The sequence below is a fragment of the Trachemys scripta genome, chromosome 6 (assembly GCF_013100865.1).
Source record: "Trachemys scripta elegans isolate TJP31775 chromosome 6, CAS_Tse_1.0, whole genome shotgun sequence".
NCBI lineage: Eukaryota > Metazoa > Chordata > Testudines > Emydidae > Trachemys > Trachemys scripta.
The window spans coordinates 52,934,590-52,960,656 of NC_048303.1; the positions used below are offsets into that span (position 1 = coordinate 52,934,590).

General features: G+C 40.8%; 1 protein-coding gene and 1 long non-coding RNA gene across 9 annotated transcripts in view; one reads left to right on the plus strand and one right to left on the minus strand.

Moving 5' to 3' along the window:
• The window catches only part of MEF2C (myocyte enhancer factor 2C), a 144,962-nt gene extending 144,587 nt beyond the window's left edge, over window positions 1-375 (minus strand). For both annotated transcript variants that reach the window (XM_034773270.1, XM_034773267.1), the window contains exon 1: window positions 118-375. The gene's annotated coding sequence lies outside the window, so the exon portion shown is untranslated. The remainder of the gene's footprint in view (window positions 1-117) is intronic.
• The window catches only part of LOC117878795, a 43,854-nt gene that overhangs the window by 466 nt on the left and 17,321 nt on the right, over window positions 1-26,067 (plus strand). For 5 of the 7 annotated variants that reach the window (XR_004646092.1, XR_004646089.1, XR_004646087.1 and 2 more), the window contains exons 2-4: window positions 11,833-11,883; window positions 12,770-12,813; window positions 13,218-13,281. This is a non-coding gene — a long non-coding RNA (uncharacterized LOC117878795). Of the gene's footprint in view, window positions 1-385; window positions 619-11,832; window positions 11,884-12,769; window positions 12,814-13,217; window positions 13,282-25,126; window positions 25,179-26,067 lie in introns of those variants that run through there. The other 2 variants (XR_004646090.1, XR_004646091.1) reach the window with 2 other exon arrangements.

The window sequence follows — 26,067 nt, forward strand, 5'->3', positions numbered from 1 at the left end:
AGCATAGTAACCATGACCTCTTCCCCTGCCCCTCTCCGACTAGAAAAGCCCAGCGGAGGCAGAGGAGACTCGTATTAAGGAGGACCAAACCCCAAAATAAAGCAGAAATCCACTTACATGCTGGACACAGTCTGGATGCCCAAGAGTCACACAGTGCGCTTTATGCCCTGCGTATCAGTCACTCAGCCAGACTAGGCTCCACTGCCCAGTCTTCCTCACCCCTTGCTCCCCCCCGCCACTGCCCGTTGTTTGCCTGTCTGGACTCAGGAGCCCACAGGGCTTTGGGGGGTGGGGTGGGGTGAAGAAGCAGGAACACGTGGGGGCTGCCTGCCTTGCTGTCATCACAGCGGAGCCATCAGCGCTCCCAGGTCCTCTACTGCCGCTTCCCCCAGCCCCATCTGCACGCGCCGTGAGCGCCTCCGCTGGAGCAGGCTCAGCAGGGGCTGCTGGCAAGGGAGTGCAGCTAAGTCCCCTGCTATTTCTGCAAGGGATGATATGGAAAGTTGGATGGGGCGGGGGAATAAGCAGTGCATTTTTAAAACGCGCTATTAAAACATACCAGCATGGATCCCACATACCCACTTACATCTCACCGTGCAAAGAGGTTTGCTGCAGCCGGTGAGTCCTGCCCAAGGCAGAGATCCATCTCTCTTTCTGTTTGCAGAGCAGCTGCAGCGCTCAATGCAAACGAGCAGGATTTGGGGGGTTTTAAAGCACACATATGCTTTAAAAACAGAATACTGGTCTGGTTGGCTGTGGTAGTGGATTCAGGCTGATAAGGGTGCTTTTTTGGCAATATCTTGAATCTTCGTGGAATTATATTTGCATTGTTTGCTAGGTGCAAACTCAGAAGAATAAATGTGATAACACCCCTTTTTTGCTGCGGGAGTTTCTCAGCATTTACATTAGACGTCACTTGTTTCAGGAGTTTATTATAACTCAGGTGGGCAAATTCGCTGGCTACTGAAATAATCCCAGAGACCTCCCACCCCGCCTCAAAACCCCCTCAACACTGGTGATTGTAGAGCTGCGTCAATTATTTGGGCTAACAAACTTTTATTACAACTTTGTTGTTATTTAAAATAACAGAGAGCGAGATGCGAATGACAGGAAATTCTAACTCAGGGTTGCGTCTGTGAAAGTCTTGAAAATCCCTCAGCAACCTTAACTCTGCTCCGGACCCCACTACCTAGTGAGCTGAGCTGTGCATGAACCCACGTGACAGAGATATGGCTCCCGTGCTAAACCTGTCAAGCACTTAACATTTTTTGTCTGCCTCTCTGGCCTTGGTTGCTACAGCTAGTATTTGCACAGTATAAATAGGTTTATAGTGGAAATCTATTTGCATGTGTGTGTTTATGTCTTAGACCACATTGGGAGGAAGAATAAGTATAGTTCTCTATATAGCACATGTAATGGAATGGGAGATAGTCATGAGTGGTTGAGGGAAATATGTAAATTTGTAAAAGAAAACTATATTGTTAATGGGGAAGACAGTTGGTAAAGTTGTTTGATGTAGCTAGTGTGTATGAGATATAATGTGGTAGATGGCTTATTCTGGGAAGGGGAATTTGACTATAGGTGTGTGGTTCCTGTGTTGTAAGAATGTAATTTGTATGGGTTATTGTAGCAGGGGTATGTAGCTCACATTTAGAAATGTATGTAAAGATATATTAAGTATGTGTCTCTAAGGTATATGGGATAGAGAGAGGGAGCAGTAGTAGGGTTGTTTGTGGTGTATCTCTTATTTTCCAGACTTTCAAAAGTCCTCTCCTGCCCCCAGATGGGTTTTACTGCTCCCTTATTAATGTTTTCAAGGGTCTTTGCAATAAGGAAGATATAGACTAACTGACTGTACAGGCAAAACAATGAAAATGTCTATACACAAAGTGCCATTAAACAAACAAAGTGAACAAACTGAAAAAAAGGATTTTTTTTGCTAACTTCTTTCATTTATAGTAATCTTAGATGTTACATTGTTATAGCAGAAAATGTTCAGAAACTGATCTCCAAGTTGATGCTGTCCCCCTTTAAATATTTCCTAACCTTTTTTTGGGGGGAGGAGGGTCTGGGAATTTCCTTAAGTTCCCCCCAAAGAGTATTTATAAATAAACCAGTGAAATGTGAAAACATTTGTAGATAAATGTTTTCTTTTGACAAAGAGCCTAGACTTTGCTAAAATCATCATAAAATGTAAAAAACAATATTTGTTGTTCAGTGAAATAGTATTTGATTCTAATATTTTGTTCTGAAGCTTCCTATCCTAGGAGTGGTTCCACTAATGGAGTTTACAAACCAGAGATCAAGAAAGCTTTTAAACCTGTTGTGATCTTTTATAGGTGTAATGTTAGAAAACATTTTTGTCTATGGACCCAATTCAGGAAGACACTTAATTTCCTTATTTTAAGCATGTGTGTAGTCCCATTAACTTCAATGGGGCATGTGTTTTAATACCTTGCTGAATTGCGGCCATTGTATGAATTATCATCTGTGAAAGCTGCAGAGTTGACGTACCATCCATACAAAATCTTCATGGACTTTTGTTGAGCTCTTGAACCTGATTCAAAGCCCATTCAAATCAGTTGGAGTCTTTACATTGACTTCAGTGGGTTTTAGATCAGGCCCTAAAATGAAAGCTCAGACTTTTATAATACCTACATCAAAGATCATCCAACCCTGCTCTCCCAGCACTAGGACCCCATCTCCTGTACCAGACCCTTTCTCTCCCTACCATATTTAAATATCCACATTATCCTTTGCACCCATTATAATGTTTATTATGTCTGTTTTTAGAAAGGGGGCAACCACTGAAGTCACTGAGTTTACATGGGAGCAACTGAGGGCAAAATGTAACCTAAAATCATGAAATAATTCCTTAAGATTTATGGACTCCAAAAATGTACATCTGTGCCTCTATGCTAATTTTATATGGAGGAGAAATGTATGAACAGTTTTGAAGATCCTAGGCTTTAAACAAAAATCTTTAAGCAAACATCTGCTAGTTTTGTGTCAGAAACATAACTCAGACAGGTTCTGTAGTTAATCTTAAATTCCCACCAAAAAATCTCCTGTGACATAAAAGTATAAATACATGAAATTTCAGGTTGCATAGATTTTCTTTAGCAAAAGATAAAGAAGCAGATTAAAACTGGGCCTAGAATAGAAACTTGAAATCAATTAGTTTACACATCACTAATGTCTCAGGACAAGGTCTATATATTTCAAAATATTTTTTTAAAAGCTGATTTCTTCATTTGAATTAGTGAAAAAATTATTCACCAGTCCAATTATTTTTGTCTTCATATAATTAAAAAATAATTCAATTTTTTAAAGCAAAAAATTTGGCATGGAATAAATCCATGATACACTGTGATCTGTCTGTCAATTTCATGACTGCTAAAATCTACCTGGATAAGTGAACATCAGAAATACAATGAACTTATTATTAAATAATAAGAGTTTTAACAAAATATATGTAGTGTAGTAATCAACAATTTCAGTCTCTCAAGTAAGTAGTGCATTTTATAAATAGATTTTAAAAAACAGCAACAACCCACCTACATACATTATGTTCTCCCTGTAAATAATTTGTTTCATCTTACAAATTAACAAGAGGCAGGAGATTCAGACCTAAGTCTGGCATTCTGCCCTTAACTCATGCTATTGTGTTCTGTTTTTTTTAACTAAGAAAAGGAGGCAGCCCTGTACTCTGTTGTGATCTGACCCCTGCATGCTATGGAGAGCTCTCAGAGACAGCCCCTGGAGAATACTTCCATTGGAAGGTGTCATATATCTGGCATAAAATGTCTTCACTGGCCCCTTTCTCCTAGACACCGGTGCAGATGGCATGTTGGGGACTGGAAGGAGCATACTGGCAAGGGCGTTTGCAAGAGGTCAGAGGGGATGTTGTGGTCAGTGTGTGCTGTGCTCTGGCTATTTCTGCTTTCTATGGGCCATAAAAACAGCATAAACTAGAGCAGTGAGGCTGCTCTAGGCCAGCTAGACTCCTGACTGCCCCAGAATACAGGGAGTATGAAGATAGCTTAGAGCCTATTTGCAGAATGTCTGTCCTATAAATGATTGTCATATTTATTTTTCAGTGTCTTTGATAACCTGTAGGCCTCACCCAGCAGAGAATAACTAGCTTTCTGGATCATGCCAATTCCAGAAGGACAAGGCTTCTTCACAGCAGGTTGGCCTTTCCAGGAGAAAGTTCAGTTTGCTGCAGAAGGCTCAAAGAGAGCTAAACAGCAGAACAGCCTCCTGTGAAGTCAGCTGCACAGCTGACAGGGGGAGGAACTCTCATATAAAATAACTTGCCCTCTACATCATCCTGCTCCAGATCCACATGACCCCTCACATTTGGTTCCTGCAGTCCGTGCGATTGGTTACTGTATAGGAGGCAGAAGCCTCCTCCCTCCTTTTCCTTCTCCTTGATCTTCATTTCTTTTTGGGAAGGTTTGGTTATTCATCAGGCTACGCATCTCTTCTCTTTTCCTGAAATGGAGTTGTTGGCCATGGTTTGACTGTCTTCACACTCAAGAGTTTTTTGGTGGAAAACCAACTGATAGCATCTCCTTGTTAATACCTTGATACTCTGAGCACTTCATCGCCATTTCTGGTGATACACTAGGGAAGTAGGTAGCCTGAGGTGGCCAGAAAATGCCTAATGAAGCATTCTGTAGCTACTACAGATAGGAGCAGTTTCCGCAACTCTGGAGACAATGAGGTCCATGAAATTTCTGTGGGTCAAGAAATGTAGGGGATTGTTTTGGGTAGACCTTAGCCACAACTCAAACAAAATTTCAAACAGAAATGGAACTTATTTTAAGGTGAGAAAAACCTTGGTTAACTTATTCCCCCATTTCTGAAGGCCATTATATTTCCTGGCTTTGGCTACAAGTGAAAATTCCAAGTATCACAAGAAAGGCTGCTGCTGCTGTATTTCTAGCTAGAAAGGAAATACCAGAGGTTTTGTGAGAAACCCAGTTCTCATGAGTTTTCCAGACCAGACTTTAGGATACGTTTTAGATAAGCATCCAGACTTTTGGATGTTTCTCTGACCCTTTGCATCTGTTGCAATTTGCTCACCACTTGCTTGAATCAAATTTGGAGTAAATGAAATGCTATTTTAGAAGGGTGTGTACGCTCACCAGGTTATAAACAGGGTGTATAATATGGTGTCTTGTATATATACTGAGTGTGTACACAGGGTACGGAGGAACTGGACTGGTGTGAGAGGGCCCCTAGATGTCTGACATTCTGCCAGTGGGCATGTGCAAAGACACTTAAGACACCCATTGCCCAGCTGATGCATAAGCCCCAATGGGATTCACAAACTAGGTGTTCCCTTACCTATCTTGTTGGCAGGGCCTAATCTGATAGAGGTGCTCAGAGACTGCCTGAGAACAAACCTATAGGATCAAGCCCTCCACAAAACAATGGAGGAGGTGGTGGTGATGCCCTTTTACCCAGGAGCCCTTGGGTTAGAGTACTCTTACCACTGGGCTATTGGGGAAAAGAGCACTACCACCATCCTCCTTTCTCTTGAGAAAGGGCTGACCTGGCTTAAGCATCTAAGTCCCTTTGAAGGTTTAGGCCCCATCCCTCTCTTCAGTATTTCTTATTGGCTAGATTGTATGGCTTCCTACTTAATGTGCTGAGTTTTCTGAATCCCTTTCTTAGGCTCCTAACTCTCCCTATGCTTTGTATAGGGAGCCTGGATATCTAACGCATGGCTTAGGATTCCATTGGGTGATGTGGCAACTAAATGTAGGTGCTGCAATGCTGAGTCTTAGTCCCCTTTGTGGATCTAGCCTCCAGGCACTACCACAATACTACTAATAATCATAGTTAATATGATAACATTTTGGGGGGGATATGAACATTTCCTTAGTCTTTTTATAGCGGGCTTCTGAAAGTTGAAAACTCTGTTGGATATGTTAGTAGGAGCCTGTAACCCCTATAAGCACAACATTCAACTTCACAACTTTCAGATGTTGTGCTCATGCAACTTATGCTAATATATGTTAAAACGTTCATGAGGCCTCTGCTGTGCTGGCATTCATTATAACTCTTCTGTGGAGGCCCTTTTAAAGGTTGTACTTATTGAGATTACAAGGGAAGAGATTGTGTTTGGATATGGGTTTAGGTTAATTTTTTTGCACCTGAAGCTGGACTGTGGCTGTTGTATAAGCTATGGCAAGAACAGATTCAGTTCTTTGTTCCAAAATTCACAATTTGTTCTCATGAGATCCATAGTGGTGGAAATATCATGAGATCAGATAGTCATGGAAGATATTTTCCATCTCAAATAGTGGAAATCTCATGGGAACAAGTTGTCCTGTGAGAATCTGGTTGCATCAAAACTGGAATTTGAAAATAGGCCTTTTCAAATTTTGGAGAAGCTTATTATTGTTCATAACTGAGTAACAACTACATGATTACTGCTGTAAGACTTTCCCTCCTTGCCTCTGTCTCTATGAATCACCCAAACTCGTGTCTCCTCTAAAATGTAGGTTAGAAGCTCTTTGGGGCAGGGGCCATGTTTTTCTTTTTCTTGTGTGAAACATCTAGAAGCCTTTTGGGTACTATAAAATAATAATAATAATAATCACAGGTCAGATTCTTAGCTTGTGTAACTCAGAGTAGCACCATTGACTTTGACGGAGCTATACTGAGTTACATCAGCTAAAGAGCTGGCCCCAAAAGTTTGGGTTTTATTATGAACTTCAAACTTATCATGATTCTCCAAACAGTATGAGCTCTGGACGAGTTTTCTGCCTCACTCTCTGGGATTCCCCTCTCCCTAACAAGCCAAGCTCCAGCTTTACCTTTAAATATCTTCAAAGGGTTGAGCGAGCAATGGCTTGCCAGTCCCTTGTCCTTCAATATCTCTGGGGTCACGTGGCTGACCTTCTTAGCCATGAGTGGGCTGGAAGAGTGAGGAATGGAGAACAGCGACTGGAGTGGAAGGAAGCTGTATGATTTGGTGGTTGTGGTTGTATGTGGAGGACCGATTGGGTACTGGATATTCATGTTTGGATTGACGGTAGATTGAGAAGGGGCCCTGACTCGGTGAAGGGATTTGTGAAGAGTATTTCTGGATTAAAGGCGTTTTGGTTAAGGACCAGGTTTTCTCTTCACAGAATTGGGGGTTTGGGAGCTCTTTTGTCATTGCCACACTAGAGGTAGGAAGAGGCTCTTTGCCTTAAGCAGGATGCGCACCTGTTATAACCTGCATGTGTTTCACAGCAAAGATTACAAAACAACCACTGACTTTGGTGAGAGTTATGCATCTATGTGGACCACAGGACTGGGCCCTAAAATGTTACCAAAAGTGTAATGGTAGAGTTCCAAATAATTAACTGGTTGAGATAGAATGCAAAGGACATATAATAAACATTGAATTAGTGATGGACATACTATTGCAGTCCTTACTCAGGCAAAATTCCCCAATGAACTGAACACAAGTTTCGTCTGAGTGAGACTGGAGGATCAGGCCTGATACTACTACTAACTTTCAAAAGATTCAGGAGCCTCCTGAAGATTGGAAGCACTGGAAGGACTGAAGGCTGGTTGGTTGATTATTTTAATACTCAAGGGTTTTGCTATGATTTGTGGATTCTTTCTTGATTTTTAGTATTATTATTGGATGATACTGGTTTGCTAGTACTAGACTTTTTTCAAGGATATAACATCTATGGGTAATATTTTCTCTAATGATTTCATATTGGGACAGGTATATGGCTATTAGAGAAAGAGCTGACGATGGATGTGGATATTGAGTATTACATGTCCTGCCATCATTTGATAGAATCAAGCAGAAAGAACAAATAGTACAGACATAATAAAGCTAGACATTTGTATTCTTTAATGCCTTTTTTCTTCAGTCAATAAGGACTTAAAGAGAAGAATTAATGAGGGAAAGAACTGAGTTTTTGAGAGAGCAAAGATTCATAAAGGTTTGTTTTGTTGAACCTGTTGTTTATCTGTTGTTAGACATCTTGGTTGAATTTTTTTTTTCATTGGCAGATGCTGTCATACAGTACAATATATCAACAATATTAATGCTGGGGTCAGCTTCAGATATCAACTGTACAATATGCACACCTTGTATATGCATAAATAGAGAAAGATTGTATCTATGTATGCCTGAACAAAATGGCCATTGACTATTTTATTCAATCTGTAAAGTTACTTAGGGTGATTCCAGTGAACTGCAACTGTATACTCACCTTTGAATATATGCACTTATCCTTTCCTGTATATATTGAACTTGAGTTTAGAATCTGCCGCTTTTAGATTTAAACATTGAGCACATTACACTTTTTAGAAAGTGTTTTCTTTTCTAAAAGTTTCTGTTGTTTGTCTTATCATAAATGGAATTTTTTATATTGCTATCGTCATGCTAGCTGCTTCTCTAGGAATGAATATTAGTATACAAGGATTGCATTTTGCAGTATATATTCAGGAGAAGAGGACCCAGTGAACAACAGAAATGCTGTATTTCAGCTCAGGGGACGGGCAGGCAGCAGAGAGGTCACCCAGGGGGCTCTAGTGTCCCATTGTGCACAGTGGAGCCAAGCACTATGGCAGCTTTGTGATGGGATTGCATCAGGAAATTGTGGGCAGGTCAGGGGAGAGTAGGGGCATGGTCAGTGTGTCTTCTATTGCACAGTAGTCCATAGCCACTACTCTAGTCCTGGAGTAGAAGCACCCAAACTAAGCAGCTGCTCCATGTGCAGCCAACAGACTAACAGGCAGGAGAATTCCATACTCCACCACCCTTTAACATCCATATATCCCTATGGGTAAAGCTCTCTTACTGCAGCTTTACGTAGAGGAGCAGGATTTGGTCCAGTGTCCTATTAACTCAGTGGGAATTTTTATTAAGAAAAAACTGGAGGATTGGGCTCTATAGGTTTACATAGAAAACATTTTATTATCCATTTAGGGGGCTAAGAAGGTAGTTTTTCACTATATAAAGAAAAAATGCTTTGTAAATGTATTATTTCAGAGATCATTGAAATTTTACATGTGGATAAGTTAAATGTTCATCAATAAAAAAGCCAATTAGACAAAATATAAAGCTACTGGGTTTAATTTTTTTTTCACTTGCACCAGTTTTAGACCAGTATAATTCCATTAACTTCAGTGGACTTCTGATTTACATTCATTCAAATGAGAGGAGAACAAGGCACAAAATACCATCCAGCTCTGATTTGAAAAGCTCTGTTGTACTTTTTGCCAAAGCTTTGTGGTTAGAACACATTTATATTTACACGCACTATGGAATAACTAATATAATTGTCTTCCTGACACTAAAGTTTTGGATTTATTGGAAAAGACAAACATATGGTTGAAAGCTGAACTAGTTTGTAGTTTGTAGAAAGATTTTAAAAAATAGCTGCAGAATAAGCAACAATATTTTACAAAATAAATAACTCAGGTCGAGGTGAATGTTGGTTTCTTAGTTCTTAAGAAATAGTTGGGGCAGTAATAAATGAATGTATTCAATATTCCAGATGGCAGGGCCTGATTCTGTTCCTTTGAAGACAATAGAAAAACTTTTATTGACTTTAATGAGAACAGGATTTTTATCACCCAGCATTTAATCACCAAATTACATTTAATAGAAATATTTCAGAATTTCATTTAGTATTGTAACTGTGATTAAATTTGTTGATCGGAGAAATTACAAGCACAATGACCAAAAAAGGATAATTAATTATCCTGAATTTGATTGTATGAATTGTATCTAATCTGAAATCTCTACTTTGCATCGTGTACAGCCTAATCATCATTCCAAAAAGCGAACTGTTCTCTATTGAAGTTATATTTAACAAAAGAGACTAATTAAAAGATTTTTTGAAATGAATTGAGAAACAGACCAACTCTATTAAACTATGTTATGAGTCTAATGAAATTATCTAGGATTTAGTCACATTAATTGCTATTACCAGGGCTCTAGGATCAATACAGTGCAGTACTGAGGAAATGATAGCCTATCAAAATAAGTTTTAAACCAAAGGTTGTGCACAGTACTTAGCTAATATAATATGTACCTATTTCAGATTTACTCTAGGAATTAAATTATAAAAAGGTAAATATATGTAACGAATGTAACAGTACTGGGATTTAATGGATGTATAAGACATTTGATAGTGAGATTTCTGTATTTTAAAAATATAGTATATGAAAAAGCAATGCTCTACAGATTTATTCTTATTCCAGAGGAACCCCGGAGCTTTGGTATTCAGCAAAAGTTTCTTTTGCTTCTCATAAGTTGTTTCAAATTAATATTGATTTGGAAAAAGATATTATTTACATTTATGGTGTTACTAATTATTTTTAAATAAGTATTGTACATTCTACAGCCCTTCTGTGTCCATCTAACAAACCACAGAATATTCTTGCATAATAAAAATTAATTGGTTTTAACACAGCATGGTCCATAAAGTTGCACTGGCTGTGCTGTACCCTTCTTGTGTTCCAAAATGAACAATACAGACAAAGATTAAGGGCCGGATCCAGCTCCATTTGGATCAAAACTCTCATTGAGTTTAACAGTTCAGAATCAGGCTTTGTGTCTGAGGAAATTCACTAATGTGGAATCTTTAAATTTTAGTGTTCCATCCCAGCTTCAGCTCCCCCGCCCCAGTAAATCATTCATATTTTCACACTCAAGTAATCTCCAGTGTAGAAGTTATATATTTTTTTATTTAAGCATGCCCCCGTGCTTTTGTTTTACTTTTGTGCCTTTTATGTGCATGTGACTTGTGAATATGGAATTTGGTTGTTTAAATGGTTTCGTATGTTCACTATGTATAATCTTCATCTTCAAGTTTTCTGTTTGCTTACTTCTTAAAATAAATGTTTTCCATTTAATACAACAGTTTGTAAGAACTACTGTGAAGCAAAGTTAAAAGGATGAGTTCTTGAAATAGAAATTCATAATAAAAACATTTACAACATGTTTTAACGTGTGGGCTCATTTCCCCCATGTTTTCACACTAATTAAAAGCTTATTGTCGTCGAAAAATATCCCTATTACATCCCCTTTCCTCCTAGTCCCCTTCCCCATTGCCCCACACATACACTCAGTTTGTGGTGTCATAAATCTAAACATTGTGCAAACTAACTGTAAATTTAAAAAGCACTGTGCAAAGAAAATACATCCACAAAGTGTTTGTTTCATGATCTGACTTCTTACTCCAATGAAATCAACAACTGTTTCATATGGTTACCCTTTGAATGTAAACTATTTTTTTAAATTATTTCAAGTTTTTTTAATTCACTCTCTTTTTATTGTATAGTTAATCCATCTTGGTGTTCATACGGAGTTTTTTAGGTATTTGAATGTCAAATTAAGCTACTAATACAGAGAGACTTCTACAAACAAAAACTATGCTATCTCATTAGAAATGAAAAAGGTAATGATTTGTTAAGAAACAATTTACATTTAGAGAAAAGAGTATGAACAGCCATGTTTGCTGGCTGAGAATGTTCCTAGGTAGTTCTTTATGTAATCCTAAAGGTCCTTTGCATTCAGATTTAAAAGAAACAGCTTAAAAGAAATCAACTAAATCTTTACTTTCAAGAAACCTTTCCTGGACAAAGAAATTACAGAAAAGTACTACATGAAACAGAGTGAGAAACATGCTACAGAGCTTATCTATTTTCAGTCAAAAAAGTTTTAAAGTCTGAGATATGATTCTGGAGGTCAGATATTAGCTCTTTGTAGAGAGCAGATCAGCTTTAAAGACTTAAATTATTTTTTCATTGTTTTGTCTATTAAAACTCACCAGTGCCCTTCTTCTGCTTCTCCAGGAAGTTGTACCCGTCAGCACCTGCTGAGGGCTTCGTTGACCAAACTGACAGGTAAAAAAATTCCTGTAGAATAAAGCCAGACCAGCTGGCTTTGAAGAGAAACCCCCCAGTTTGGGTTGTGTTTGCCTCACTCACCCTCTACTATGAAGACAGAAGCTTTTTCCCTTTTAGTTGTTGACCTGTAAGATGCGTGATCCCTGTGCACAAGTGTCTGGCAGGCCTAGGTGCACCTGCTCCTGTCACTCTAGAGTAAATTTAGCTGTTAAAGGTATCACTGACAACCAGACCTTTGTCAGCGCTGGCAAAAGAACACAGAATTACTGTCCCCCCAAAGTATGCTGCAAGTTCAAATGGAAAATATCAAAATCAGTCATTTCATCCAAAAATCACTCCTTTGAGGAAAAAATGAAATTGCTTTCATATGGCAAAGAAGTTTCCTCTTTTACATAGACGTTAAAATTACATTTCCAAGAATAATCTCAGAACAAGACAAGTTTTTGTTCTATTAATTGTGGCTGGAAGGAAACTTTTTTAATGGAAATACAGCACACATATATTTCAATTCAGGCTATTAAACTGTGTTAAGTATTAAAGTTGATTGCCTTTCTTTTCACTAACTCATTGTGCTTTTTTATCCAAAGAAATATTAGACGGCTAAAACTTCTCAAATAGGAGGTATTAATCTCACTCCCAAAATTAGAAAGCATGTAGTGTTGAGAGACTGGATGTCAAAATTACATGTTCATAACACTTATGCTTTGAGAATCTAGGAACCAATGACTTTTAAAATGGTAGGTAATATATATGGAAAGCCATTAGATTTTGAAGCATTCTAAATTTGGCAGTCTTGTTCTTATTGGATTATGGTAAGGGTATTCATCATTTATATGCACCCTTTACTTTCTTCTTCTTCTTCTTCTTCTTCCTCCTCCTGGAGATGGCTTTTGGAGAATTTGGCAGTCTTGTTCTTATTGGATTATGGTAAGGGTATTCCTTATTTATATGCATTCGTTACTTTTTTTCTCTTCTTCTTCTCCCCCCGCCCTTCCCCACCCGAGATGGCTTTTGGAGAATGAAATAGAAAGAGGTAATTTACATTAATATGCCTATCGCAGAGTTTTAAAAAGTTGTCAACATAGATATAACGGCAGTAGCAGTCGTATACCTAGGTATGCAGCTTCCGCTTGAAAAATTATGTAAAGCACTTAAACAAATATAAAAAAAAATTGCCAAAATATCTGTTTTACAGTATTGCCATTTAAAAGGGGCAAAATAAAGGGGGTGATGAGCAAAAGTCCTGGGTCAGGAGCTTTTTGTAAAATAAACAAGTCCCTGTTTACTTGCTATGTATAAACAGCCACTCACCAAACTGTATTTCTCTGCAGGGGCACCACTTTCAGATAAAAACATGGACCTGATTGGCATCATCCAGTATCCATAGAAACCCTGGTAAGTACCTCTCTCAGTGTGCACTCCTCTTATTCAGGGTTTAAAAGCTGAGTACTGAATAAGTGAATGTTTTATTTAATAATTATACAGGAGGTACTTTTTAGAAGCTTGCTAACGAGAAACAGATTCTTGTTTTTTGTGTGTGTCATAATAAAGCCCTTATGTTTTCACCATATTTAATAAAATCACGTGTTTCATTTCAAGCCCTCCATCAGATCTCGTTCTTAAATACAAAACAACCTTCTTAATGTCCTAATGAACGGGAATTCAGAACTTTTTGAAGACCCATTAGTGTCTGAAAAATAATGATCATAGTTCTTGTTCCTCTCGTGTTTAAGTACTGCTCTAATTGCAGTAACCCAAGTTGTTTTTCCAACTTAATACAGGGGAAAATCATTAATAAAAATAGACTTTTTTTGTTTTTGTAAATAGTTATAACCATTTATATGGCTGTTTGTTAGGTCACTGAAGTTAGCATCTTAGCAACAAAGTAATAAAAAAGATGATTTAGATTAGAAGTAAGTCAGAGTAAAAGAATGATTTTTCTATTAACGTGTCCTTGCTGCAGTACTCAGCCAAAAGTACCAAGCTAAAGGACAGTATAAGAAAAGTAATGTTACATATTCATATTTCCATACAGAGAAAATATTGTAGACATTAACTAAATTTATTTCCAAACCTATTATCCTGCAGAAGACCTAGATCCAAAATTAAGGGAACAGATTACTTCAAAGTTGCCTCAGTCCAGTCTCAGAATTGTTTAGCAAGTCATATATCTGACTTAAGATAAACACATTTCTCAGTACAGTTTGATTTAACTCAAGTATAATTTGATTGTCATCCATTGGGTATAATTAACATTTGATAAGTATTTTTAAAAGTGCTAACTCAGTCATGTAAATAAAAAGTGTATTTCCCCCACCTGAGCCAGCCTGTAGTTCTAAAATGTTCTGTTAATTACAACAATTATCAGAAAACACATTTTTATCTAGAAAGATCCAGTAGTTGTCATTGAAAGCGAACTGGTTTAGAGCCCACTTTTTCTTAGTTTTATAGCTCTTCATATTATTTTCATTTACTCCCATTATTTTTTTTATTTGGTACCTTGTCTCAGCAACCAAGTCCCTGCTGAGTGCAGATGGCACAAATGATCTCTCTGCTGATTAAGCCAGAACGACATTTGCAGACACTCCATGTTAAACTCCACTAACTATAATGAAAATTGTTACTTTATCACATACCTAAAACAAGATCTCTGTATCAGTCTGTACATCTATATATGTACATATACTTTACAGAAGTGTGACAGTTTTATTTAAATATTATGATTCTAACATAGACTTTATGAGCTTGTTTGACTTTCTATTAGAGCCTTGGTAGGAAATCTGTATGTGGGCTGGCCCATTCACTTAGCAGATAGTTCTGTGGACTGCCACATGACATTTAGGATTGTGATTGCTCTCAGGAACTCTCACTCTTTGAGCCAGCTAGGCATATCAGAGAGGTGAAACTCTCAGCCTCTGGGAAGGATGCGGGACATACAACAATTTTGTACCTTTCCTCTCCATCATGTGCCTGTCCCTGTCCAAAGGTCAAGGTTGTTGGGGTACGACCGGGAAGTGGAATGAGATAGTAGCGCCACTCCAAAACTTAGTGAATTCAGCCTACATATACACGAAACCTTAACCTTACTCCCCATCTTGAACTATGAAAATGCCATATGTGTATTCGAATAACTGGATGTGGGAAGGTTTTCCAGGTAGACCAAGATGTGCATGTGATACATATCGGGCTTGATCCGGTGAATTTGAAATCAATGGGAATTTTGCCATTGACTTAATAAGAGCAAAATCAGTTCTTTTAGCACTATTTAACAGAGTAAAGTCTGAATCTCCTCAGTCACAGATCTTGGGTGGGTAAGGGGATCGTTTGGACACATAAAGCTTTATCTTAATGGCATACTTTTCAGATCTTTGATTTTTAGTCATTCATTCCAGGATACCTTTTATCTAGCATTTGATAGAGAATTGTTTCCAAATGCTAGAAAGGCACCTTGAAGCATATTGCAGTCCCTCTTTATCCTGCAAAATAGAGATAAAACTTTTGGACCAAATTTCAGCTTTCAGATGCTCAGAAACTACAGCAAAAGTGCTCAGAGACCATGATAATGGGTACAGTATAAAACTCTGGATGGCTGGATCATCAGCACATGTCCAATTATTACAATTTTATTGTTTTTTCTAAATCATTTTGATAGCACCATCAGTTTATCTGACACTTTACAACCACAGATAAAGCCCTGAACACTTTACAGTGCACATAAGACAAATCCTTGTGGGGGAGTTGGTAGGCTTTAAGTGGACGACAGCATGGCAACTGGGCAGAACAAACGTGCTAGACCAAAGCCACCATCCAACATGGACAGTGGGCCCCCTGCGGCTAACCTACCCCTACTCAGCACATCTGAGAGTGAGTCTGAGGAGGAAGACACTACCATGATGTATCCAGCTGAACCAAAGGAGAGCACCACTTCTTCAGCCCTAAACCCCATGGCGGAAGCATTTAGGCCCATTGCTGACACACCCATGCCATCAATGAGACCACCCTGTGATGACACATCAAGGTTAATGGACAGTGGAGACATACAGGTGGAAGGTGTCCTGAATGCCTTGGGCCTTCCACTATTAGAATCAGAGATGCAGGGGCCTATGCCAGTAGCCAAGGGATCTTCAAAGCCAAGAAGATGTCCCCCCTGCCCCTGCAATGCCCACTCTAAATAGGCGGGACAGGGTTATAATGCCAGTAAAGCCAGTTAACTTATGATGCATCTGGGCTGGTTAGTGAAGAACCAATACACAGCCTTAGTTCACAGGCCTGTGGAAGCCATAGTGGGTTTCCTGAGGCTCTTTGAGGGGAACTAATGAATTTGGTATAATATGGAGTGTGATTTGTCTGGACAACAAATTCTCAGCTGGGAGGAGGATATAAGCAAAGTCTGAATGAGCTCTCCCCTGACATCTCACTGTGAGCTGTAGAAAAAGACTTCAGGGGCTGATCTCATTTGCGTAGACGCACCCGCCCTGCCTAAGTGCTCAATATGATGGGATTGCTTGCCCAAATGATCACTTGTGGCTGGTGTTGAATCCCCAGTCTCCTTGTTATTGAGGCAGGAGTAATAAAGAGTTGTTATCCTTATTGTGTGAACTGAGGGCAGCGGAACTGTACCTGGCATACCCCAATGGAGGGTCTCACCCTCAATTGAACGGCACTCACTAGGCAGGGGACATGGGTTCCAAAGCCCAATGAGTTGAAAGAGGGTGGGGAGAGATACTTGTACCTAGTGTTATGGGCTGTGTTTAAGGGTCCTAGACAACATTTGACCCTTCCTCTCTCCACAGGGTTGTGTCTGATGAAGTGGGCATTCACCTATGAAAGCTTACGCTCCAATGCTTCTGTTAGTCTTAAAGGTGCCACAAGACCCTCTGTTGCTTTTTACAGATTCAGACTAACATGGCTACCTCTCTGATACTTCTCTCCACAGTATAATAAAAGAGCTAATTTAGACTCAATTGAGAGTCTTGTTACATGCTGCAGAGCTGAAATCACTGATACCTAGGTCTAAATACTGTCTCTGTTGCAAGAGACTGCCCAGTGTGCACCAGCAGTGAGGCTCCCCCACTAAGAGCTGAAATCACTGAGTGGGGGAGCCTCACTAAGTGGGGGGCCTGGAAGACATCTTGGCAAGCGGACAGCAGGGCAGCTGGTGGAGAGGCATGGCCAGAGGGTGGCTGCCAGAGAGGCGCAGCAAGCGGACAGTAGGGCGACTGGTGGAGAGGGCCAGAGCAGAGCCCCACAGAGAGGCATGGCAATCGGCTGTTGGGGCAATAAGCGAGTTCCCAAGCTGCAGAGCGTGTAAGGTGCCTCCTTGCCCCCCCTTTCACATAGGGTGGAAGGTGAACTCTGCGGATGAACCTCTGAACTCTGGGGCTGCATTGGCTAAGGACAGCAACTGTGAGTGAGGTGCAGAGAAGGGACGGGCACGTTAAAGGGACTTTTGGGTTGCTGGACTTAAGACCCTGAAGGGAAAAGGACACTGCCCAACTTACTTGGGGGGTGGGTCTTTTGCTCATGGTTTATGTTTATGAACCCTAATTATGGTGTTTTTCCAAATTAATGCTGAGTAACTTCCCTCCTTTTATTAAAAGTTTTTGCTACACTCAGACTCTGTGCTTGCAAGAGGGGAAGTATTGCCTCTTAGAGGCGCCCAGGGGGTGGTGTGTAATTGTCCCAGGTCACTGGGTGGTGGCTCGAGCTGATTTTGTGTTGTATTGTTGAAAAGGAACCCCTTGATACTGAACCCAGCCCTTGTTGTTTCTGGCTCCACCTGGCAGAAGGGTCACACTAACATGAAAAGAAAAACAGAACAGCAGTTCAGGAGATGGAGAGAGTCTGGGGATCATTCAGGAGAAGAGGCAAGCAGGAGGGTAGTTGAAGAGGTAGTTTTTAAGGAGGATAGACATAAGGAGGGTGTAGACGGATGAGAGCAGGGAGAGTGTTGCAAGCAGAGCCTCCTGAATTTGATATTTTGGAGGCTCCGGAAAGGAGCAGGCCCCAAAGGTCTGCCTATTCAGGTGCCTGAAACTTGGAACAGGGGGCTAGACAAGAAGCCAAACTGACATGCCAGGCAATCAACTGTAGACCCTGGGACTGCCCAGAGTGAATTGTGCCTGGAGACACATAATGTTTGGGGAAAAGGTGTTGACCGCATAGAGTCCACTGCCATCAATAGGAGGAGACACAATCCTTCTCTTGCTCTTGAAGGGAAGGTGTACAGAGAGCTCAGAGTCCATGGTTCCTAAGGAGAGCCACTGAGGTGAGAGAGAGGATCTGGCTCTTCCACTCTTGGGCCTAGTCTTCACTTACCGGCTGGTCCGGAGGCACGCCATCGATGTTCTGGGATCGATCCCGGAAGTGCTCACAATCGACGCCGGTACTCCAGCTCGCCGAGAGGAGTACGCAGCGTCGACGGGGGGAGACTTCCGGCCGCGTCTGGACCGCGGTAAGTCCGGAGTAAGGTACTTCGAATTCAGCTACGTTATTAACGTAGCTGAATTTGCGTACCTTAGTCCGAAGTCCGGACTAAGTGTAGACCAGCCCCGAGATGAGGAGTTCTCCAGAAGCAGGCTACACAGGTGTAGGAAACAGAAAGACAGAAGACAAAATATTGGGAAAAGCAACCTGCTGAGCAAAGCACTTTAGCATCTGACTGACTTTAAGCACGTTAGTGGGTCCCATAAACCAATGAGACTATATATATGCTTAAAGTTATGCACAGGCTGAAGTGCTTTCCCAAATTGGGGTCTAAAGCAGAGGACTGGGAAGAGTGTAAGCAAAGAGAAGAAGAGTAAGAGGAAATGAGAGTAGATATGTAGGTGGAGACAAGATTATGTAGGGCCTCATAGGTACAGATGAGGAACATGAATTTTATGCAGCAAGATAAGATCAAAAGAGAGATATAAAAGTATCAGGAGGGGATGTGGTCAGAGTGGAAAATTACATTAGTAGCAGCATTTTGAACAGTCTTGAGGAGGAAGTGTTGAGTATCGGTATGGCCAGATAAGGGAAAGTTACAATAGCTAAGGTGAGATGGCCAGTTAATCAACAAGAATTTCAGTAATGGCACAGAGAGGAAATGGTGGATTTTAGACATTCAAAAAGAAAGAAGAGACAGGACTTCGAAGGAGACTGGATGTGAAGGAGGAAGGACAGAAAACAGTCAAAGCTACACAAAGATTACAAACCTGAGACAGGAAGGAGAGTGGAATTGTCAGTGCAGACTAAGGTGGGAGGTAGAAGAAAAGTCTTAGGAAGAAAGATAAGAAATTTAAGTAGGAGGGCTTCAGTTTGAGATGGTGGCTGCATAGCCAAGAGGAGATGTGGCTAGCAATGCAATACTGGATAAGCAATGGTCAAAGGTAAAGAGATAGACTTGCAAGATAGACTTGCAAACCACTGGCATAAAAGCAGTGGAAGTTGAATGCATGGAAGGATATAAGATCTAGGAGAGAGTTAGAATAGAAAGAAAAGGGGAGGAGCAGAACCCTCTGGGACACCAAAAATAGGAGAAGAGGATGTACATATCAGAGAGTGGAATTTGACTATATATTATAGAGGGAATTGGGACAGGTTGCCAAATCTGCAGCAGTAATATATCTGTACAAGTACATTACATTCCCCAACTTTAGACCATCATTATAAGAAACTGTATGGAAGTAACTTCAGACACATATGGGAATACTGGACAGTTATTGTAAATGTGCAGCATGCAAAGTATATGACCTTGAGGAGAGATGACATGGCAAGCCCCAACATGCATACTTTTATGGCTCAGCAGGGTCTGCACAATCCAGCACAGCAGTCAGAGTAGCTTCAGTTACAGTGGGTCCGCCTAGCGGACCTGATGAAGGGACACCATTTTACACCAGCTGAAGATCTGTCTCAGTACGTGGTACACAAGTGATCTGCTCAAGAGGAAACAAAAGACCTAGCTCTGCAAACCCCCATGCAGGATTAGACTCTTTATGGGTAAAAAGACAAAGATTTTCGTGGATTGGCTAATACCCGTGTACCACAGCGTTGAAGAAATGAAAACATTGTTAGGGCTAAAGATAGAGATTTCCAAAATGGTGTATGGAATGCATATCTTCCAGTAATTTAAATTAATGTGTCAAAATCCCGTAGGCTAGTTTGAAAATCTCCACTATACTGTGGTTGGAGAGAAAAGAGGAAACTTCTGTTGGAATGCCTGAGAACTAATTTTATTCAAGCCCCCCAAAATAAGTTGAATATAAGACATTTTACAATAATTTAGTATTAACCCTCTCTTTCAAAACACTGTGATCTGCAAGGTTCTTTTGCTGTGTTATATTGTTTGTTTCATTTATGAATTGTCTAACTGACCAAGAGATAAAACATAGATGTGAAAGTAAGTGATTGCTAATTGGGATGTATTTTAAAAAGAAATTATATATATATATATATATATATATACACACACACACACTTAGATGCTTCAAAAACTAAAGAATTTTACTGTGAAGTTAATAACTTGGTGTATTGACAGATTCATTATTTAGGTTTACTTCAGTATTTGAAATAGGAATATTTAGAACAAACATTGTAGCGGCTCCATTTTCATGTAAGTGGGGAATAAAGGATTCCACTAAAAGTCCCATTTACAGGCAGAGTTAATTACTTCCTGTACTTGCTAAAAGTCACCCATATTTATTTGTTTTCTCCTAAATTGTTGCAAGGTCCAGTTTTCTAAATATGTCCTGTTCAGAGTAATGGGGACTTGTTTTGGGTCTGCCCTGTTACTTGAACTAATGGTGCTTACTAATGAACTAGTAAATGGACCTCCTGCTTGTCTTAATATATGATTTTTCATGCTATATGAATAGCTGAGTTGAAAAATATAATTATAGATGGAGCTGGTAGCACAGCCTGTACTTAAGGTTGCTTGACACTTCCCATTATAAGATCCTGTATGCCTAACTTTAACTGTTCAGGCTGAAATTTTCCATGCTGGGTGTCTGCATCAGGCTGATTTTTTTTTTTTTTTGAAAGCTTCAGCTAAAATGGTCTAGCCATTCCCAAGGTTGAGATTAGAAAAAAAAACTATATTTTGCCCATGTTAAAAAAAATTCTTACAGTTGTTTCACTGAGAAGGCCCAGCACCTCCATGGTTTGGAGCAGGGACTTGTCGTTTGTCAGGAGTTAGAGTGTCACCCTTGTGTCAGGATTGTGCCTTTTATTGTCTCTGTGAAAATTTGCCCAAATTTGGCCAAGCAATAAGCCTCTGAAAAGTAGCTGTCGCACATGCTCAGTAGAGACTAGATTGACACCCAGGCAGCTAAGAAGAGGAAGTGATTAAAGACTGTATTGGAATTCATATGCACAAGGGGGCCAAATTAAGGTGGCATGGGTTCCTTAAGTCTGGCATTTTCTAACATTTGAGTGTTTTACTTTGCAACCTTAGCATTCCTTTACTGTAGTGGTTTTGGAAGTGTGGTTGAGCTGGCTGCTCCAAGTGGGATCTGGTAGAAGGATTGTGCTTCAGCAGCCAGCCTACTCCCACTCTACATGGTTCCAGATTCCCAGTGCAAAGGAATGAATACTGCACACAGGCTGCACTGTCTTTGCCTCCATTTCCCCCTACTAGATGTACCTCTGGGGCTGGTATGAGGAAGCAGTCCCTGCACATTTTCCCTGGACCTTCCTATGAGTAGGAAGGTGTATTTCATCTTACTGTTCCCCATATACCTCGTTACACCCCTGCAGGCCCCAGGGACAATGTGCCCCTAAATGACATCTCAGAAAAATCTCAGATTGAATTGGTATATTTTGAAATATTGAGATGTTCAATGACCATTTATTTATAGCATGTAATTCCATTTTTCTGAGGGTTGTGTGGTGTTTTTTTCATTAATGCACATATTCATTGAGATTGAGACAAGAGTGTTTCCTTTAAGAGCCTCTGATTTGGACAATTATCCAAAATCAGATTATAATAAATGACAGCCTTAAGAATTTTGATTAACCTCTAAATAAATGTTACTTTGGGAAAATCCTGTCAGATGCACTAATGATAAGTTGTGAAGTACTAGTAATTGCAGGCATAGCTTTATAGATAACGTAGTTAATTGATACCTCCCTCCCAAACATGTATAAGACATCAGCTGCCATGAAGCTGGAGTGATTGTAACAGTATATACAACAGTTTATATATATTAAATATGACATGTGTAAAATGGAAAGATATAGTGCTTACCAGGGTCATCTAATCATGGCCATTTGATGCCTGTGGTCAAGTAAATTTTTAATGATACCCAGGCACTACACACCTTTTAGCCTTCTGAAGAGGTAAGTATACATTGATCTGCCCTGGTTAGCCTTTCAGAGAAAATCAGACATCCCAGTAGGAAGAACACTATATAATAAAGTGAGAACTTCTTTTTCCGCCAACGCAGCATTGTCCATTGGATGACGGTATTGTTTCTTCCTTTTTATTTAGCCTGTGTTTATTGTAGCATTAATGTTGTTACATGAAAAAGTGTGAGCAAAATTCAGACAGGAATCTGATTCTAAAAAATCTTCTGTATTAATGGAAACCTGCTAAAGTGCACATTCCTTCCTTTCATAATGCATTGGGGGCTGACTGCATACCGAAATGCTTGAGAATACACTGGGGCCGTCTAAGGCAGTGGTTCTCAATTTTTCCAGACTACTGTACCCCTTTCAGGAGCCTGATTTGTCTTGCATGCCCCGAAATTTCACCTCACTTAAAAACTAATTGCTTACAAAATCAGGCAAAAATACAAAAGTGTCACAGCATACTATTACTGAAAAAATACTTACTTTCTCATTTTTGCCATATAATTATTTAAAAAAAACAATTGGAATATAAATATTGTACTTATATTTCAGTGGTATATACAGCAGTATAAACAAGTAATTGTCTGTATGAAATTTTAGTTTGTACTGACTTAGCTGGTGCTTTTTATGTAGTCTGTTGTAAAACTAGGCAAAAATCTAGATGAGTTGATGTACCCCATGAAAGATCTCTGCATACCCCCAGTGGTACGTGTACCCCTGGTTGAGAACCACTGCTCTAAGCAGTTCTACTGAGAAGTATGATGAGCTGCCTGATTATGACAGAACTATCTTGCCCCTCCCCTCCAAATGTCCCAATGAACAGTTTTCATATCTTGACTAACAAGTATAATGGTGTGATTAAGTAATGTTAGTTAAGTGCACAGCAATCCTCAGGTAAAGGATGCTGTACTTGTGAAAAGTATTATTAATATTGTTTGTTTTATTCATTATAGGAAAATCTAGTTTATAACATGAGAAATAAAGCTATATTTATTTTTCACTAGTGTGGTCTTGTAAGCACCTCTCTGTCTTTCTTGCTTATTCTGACATGTTTTGGTGGAGGTCTTCAGATTATTTTGTAACCCTGTTTGTGTACCCTACCCACTCTTTAGTTGTCACTTGTGGCACATCTTTTAAATCTATATTAAGTAAGGAGACCTAATTTTTCATATAAAAGTCATAACAATGCCCCATAAATAGGCTCTGCCCCCATCTTCTATGATTTTATTCATCCAGTGTCTGCTAGGCTGGCTAACTAGCACTGTGGCTTGCATTACTGCATTTCCTGCTAGCTTCATATGCCTTATAGAGTTATTCTTCATGATGGCTTTAGACATTCTTTATGTCTGGACTCTTCAGAGTCACAAAGGCCCAGATCCACAAAGGGATTTTAGGCATTGTAATGCTGAGCAAATCTGGGCTGTAGGATTCTGAATCTAGGCTTTAGGCGCCTAAGTCCCTTTGTGGATCTGGGCCAAAGTCCACAATCAGATACCATGGTAATGACTGTGGTATAAAAATACAGACATTTTTTGAGGCAGCTCTTCTGCGGTCACTAACAAAGGTTTTTTCACTACTGCTGCCAAACCAGCACCTGAAAACAGCAGGTGGGCACAGACACTCCATTTTCATCTGGGAAGTATGTCCTTCACTCTCAGCTCTCTACTGCTCACTGTCCTTCCTAAACTAGTTGTCAGAAAGGCCAGAACTATGTCATTTCAAACCCCGAGTAAGTGATCCTTCTTTGCAAATACAGACAAATAAACTTAGGCCTGGTCTACACTAGGAGGTTATGTCGAATCTAGCAGTGTTAAATCGAATTAACCCTGCACCCATCCACACAACGAAGCTATTTAGTTCGACATAGAGGTCTCTTAAATTCGATTTCTGTACTCCTCCCCAACGAGGGGAGTAGTGCTAAATTCGAATTAGGGTAGGTGTGGATGGAAATCGACGCTAATAGCTCCGGGAGCTATCCCACAGTGCACCACTCTGTTGATGCTCTGGACAGCAGTCCGAGCTCGGATGCTCTGACCAGCCACACAGGAACAGCCCCAGGAAAATTTGAATTCCTTTTCCTGTCTGGGCAGTTTGAATCTCATTTCCTGTTTGGACATCGTGGTGAGCTCAGCAGCACTGGCAACGATGCAGAGTTCTCCAGCAGAGGTGACCATGCAATCTCAGAATAGAAAGACGGTCCCAGCATGGACTGATCGGGAAGTCTTGGATCTGATTGCTGTGTGGGGCGATGAGTCCGTGCTTTCGGAGCTGCGATCAAAAAGACGGAATGCAAAGATCTGTGAGAAGATCTCAAAAGCCATGACAGAGAGAGGATACAGCCGGGATGCTTTCACGCAGCATGCGTTCTTTCTCGGTCTCAGAAATTCTCAGCAGAGTGATGTCGCTCATGGTGACCTGCTTAGAATGAGGGGAATGTTACTATTGGGACTGCTTGCCTGTTCCTTTACAGAACTGTCACCGGCGGTTTACCGCCACGCGGTGGAGGCAGGAGAGGGGCAGCATACAGGGATCTTTCCCAGGGACAGCCATGAGGGGGTGGGACAGGGGCAGAGTTCATGCTTGCCGGATTGCCGGCAGCAGGAACTGGCCAACGATAGGAGCATTGCTTTGAACGTGAAAGGAGGGCACTGCTCCAATTTAAGTTTTAAGCAGCCAAAAGTCTACGGCTTACCATGTCAGCCTTCTACCCGAATTCCGCTGTCCTGCCCCGCTTGTCTGATCTCCACTGCAAGACCCCAGGCACTGAATGCGAAGGCCGAAAATTCGACCTTGTCCTGAGTGTGCATGTGATAGGTGCTGTGCATGGTCTTGTTCACAGAGAAAGACTATGTTCATTGTTCACAAAAAATTATCTTTGTGAGGAATTCACTCCCTTTTTCCCATCCCACAGCTGCGACTGTCTCCCGATCTACCCTGGCATCCCCCTCGCAGAGGCTGGCGCAGATTAGGCGGAGAAAGAAAAGGACACAGGACGACATGTTCTCAGAACTTATGGGCTGCTCCCGAGCCGATGCGGCCCAGCAGACCCTGTGGAGGGAGAACATGTCGCAATACCAGCGAGCACACAGCAAACGGGAGGAGAGGTGGTGGCAGGAAGACCAGCAGGCGACTCAAACACTGCTTGGACTAATGAGGGAGCAAACAGACATGCTCCGGCGCCTTGTGGATGTTCTGCAGGACCGGAGGCAGGAGGACAGAGCTCTGCTGCAGTCTATCTCTAACCGCCCTCCCCCGCCACAAACTCCCATACCCCCCTCACCCAAAGTCCCAAGAAGGAGAGGTGGCAGGGGCCGTGAAAACTGTCACTCCACCCCTGCAGACTGCTCAAGTACCAGAAGGCTCTCATTCCCAAAAATTTGATAAGTCCTTTCCTTCCCGCCTCACCCAAGCCCCCGTCCCAGTTTCATCCCCTAACTGTGTAGTTGCTAATAAAAGATACGTTTCTGTTAATTACTGTTTCCTTCATGTTCTTTTAGGGGAGAGTGTGTTTGAAGTGGGGGAAAGGGGTTGGTAATTGGAGAGGACAGTCACCTTTACCAGGGTACAGACACGGGGGCAGGTTCAGCAGAAGGTCACACACACATTGCAGTCACTAAGCACCCTGGTCAGTCTGGGAGGTGGTTTTCATGTTCTGTGTTGGGGGGGCATATGACTTTGTGGCGGGGGAGGGCGGATAGAGATCTTATGCTGTGGTCCTTATCCTGGATCACAGAGCCACGCAGCAGGGGATCTGTAACCGTCCTCCCCCGCCACAAAGTCACATAGCCCCCACACACAGAGTCCCGAAAGGAGAGGTGGCAGGCTCCGTTGAAACAACCAGTCCACCACTGC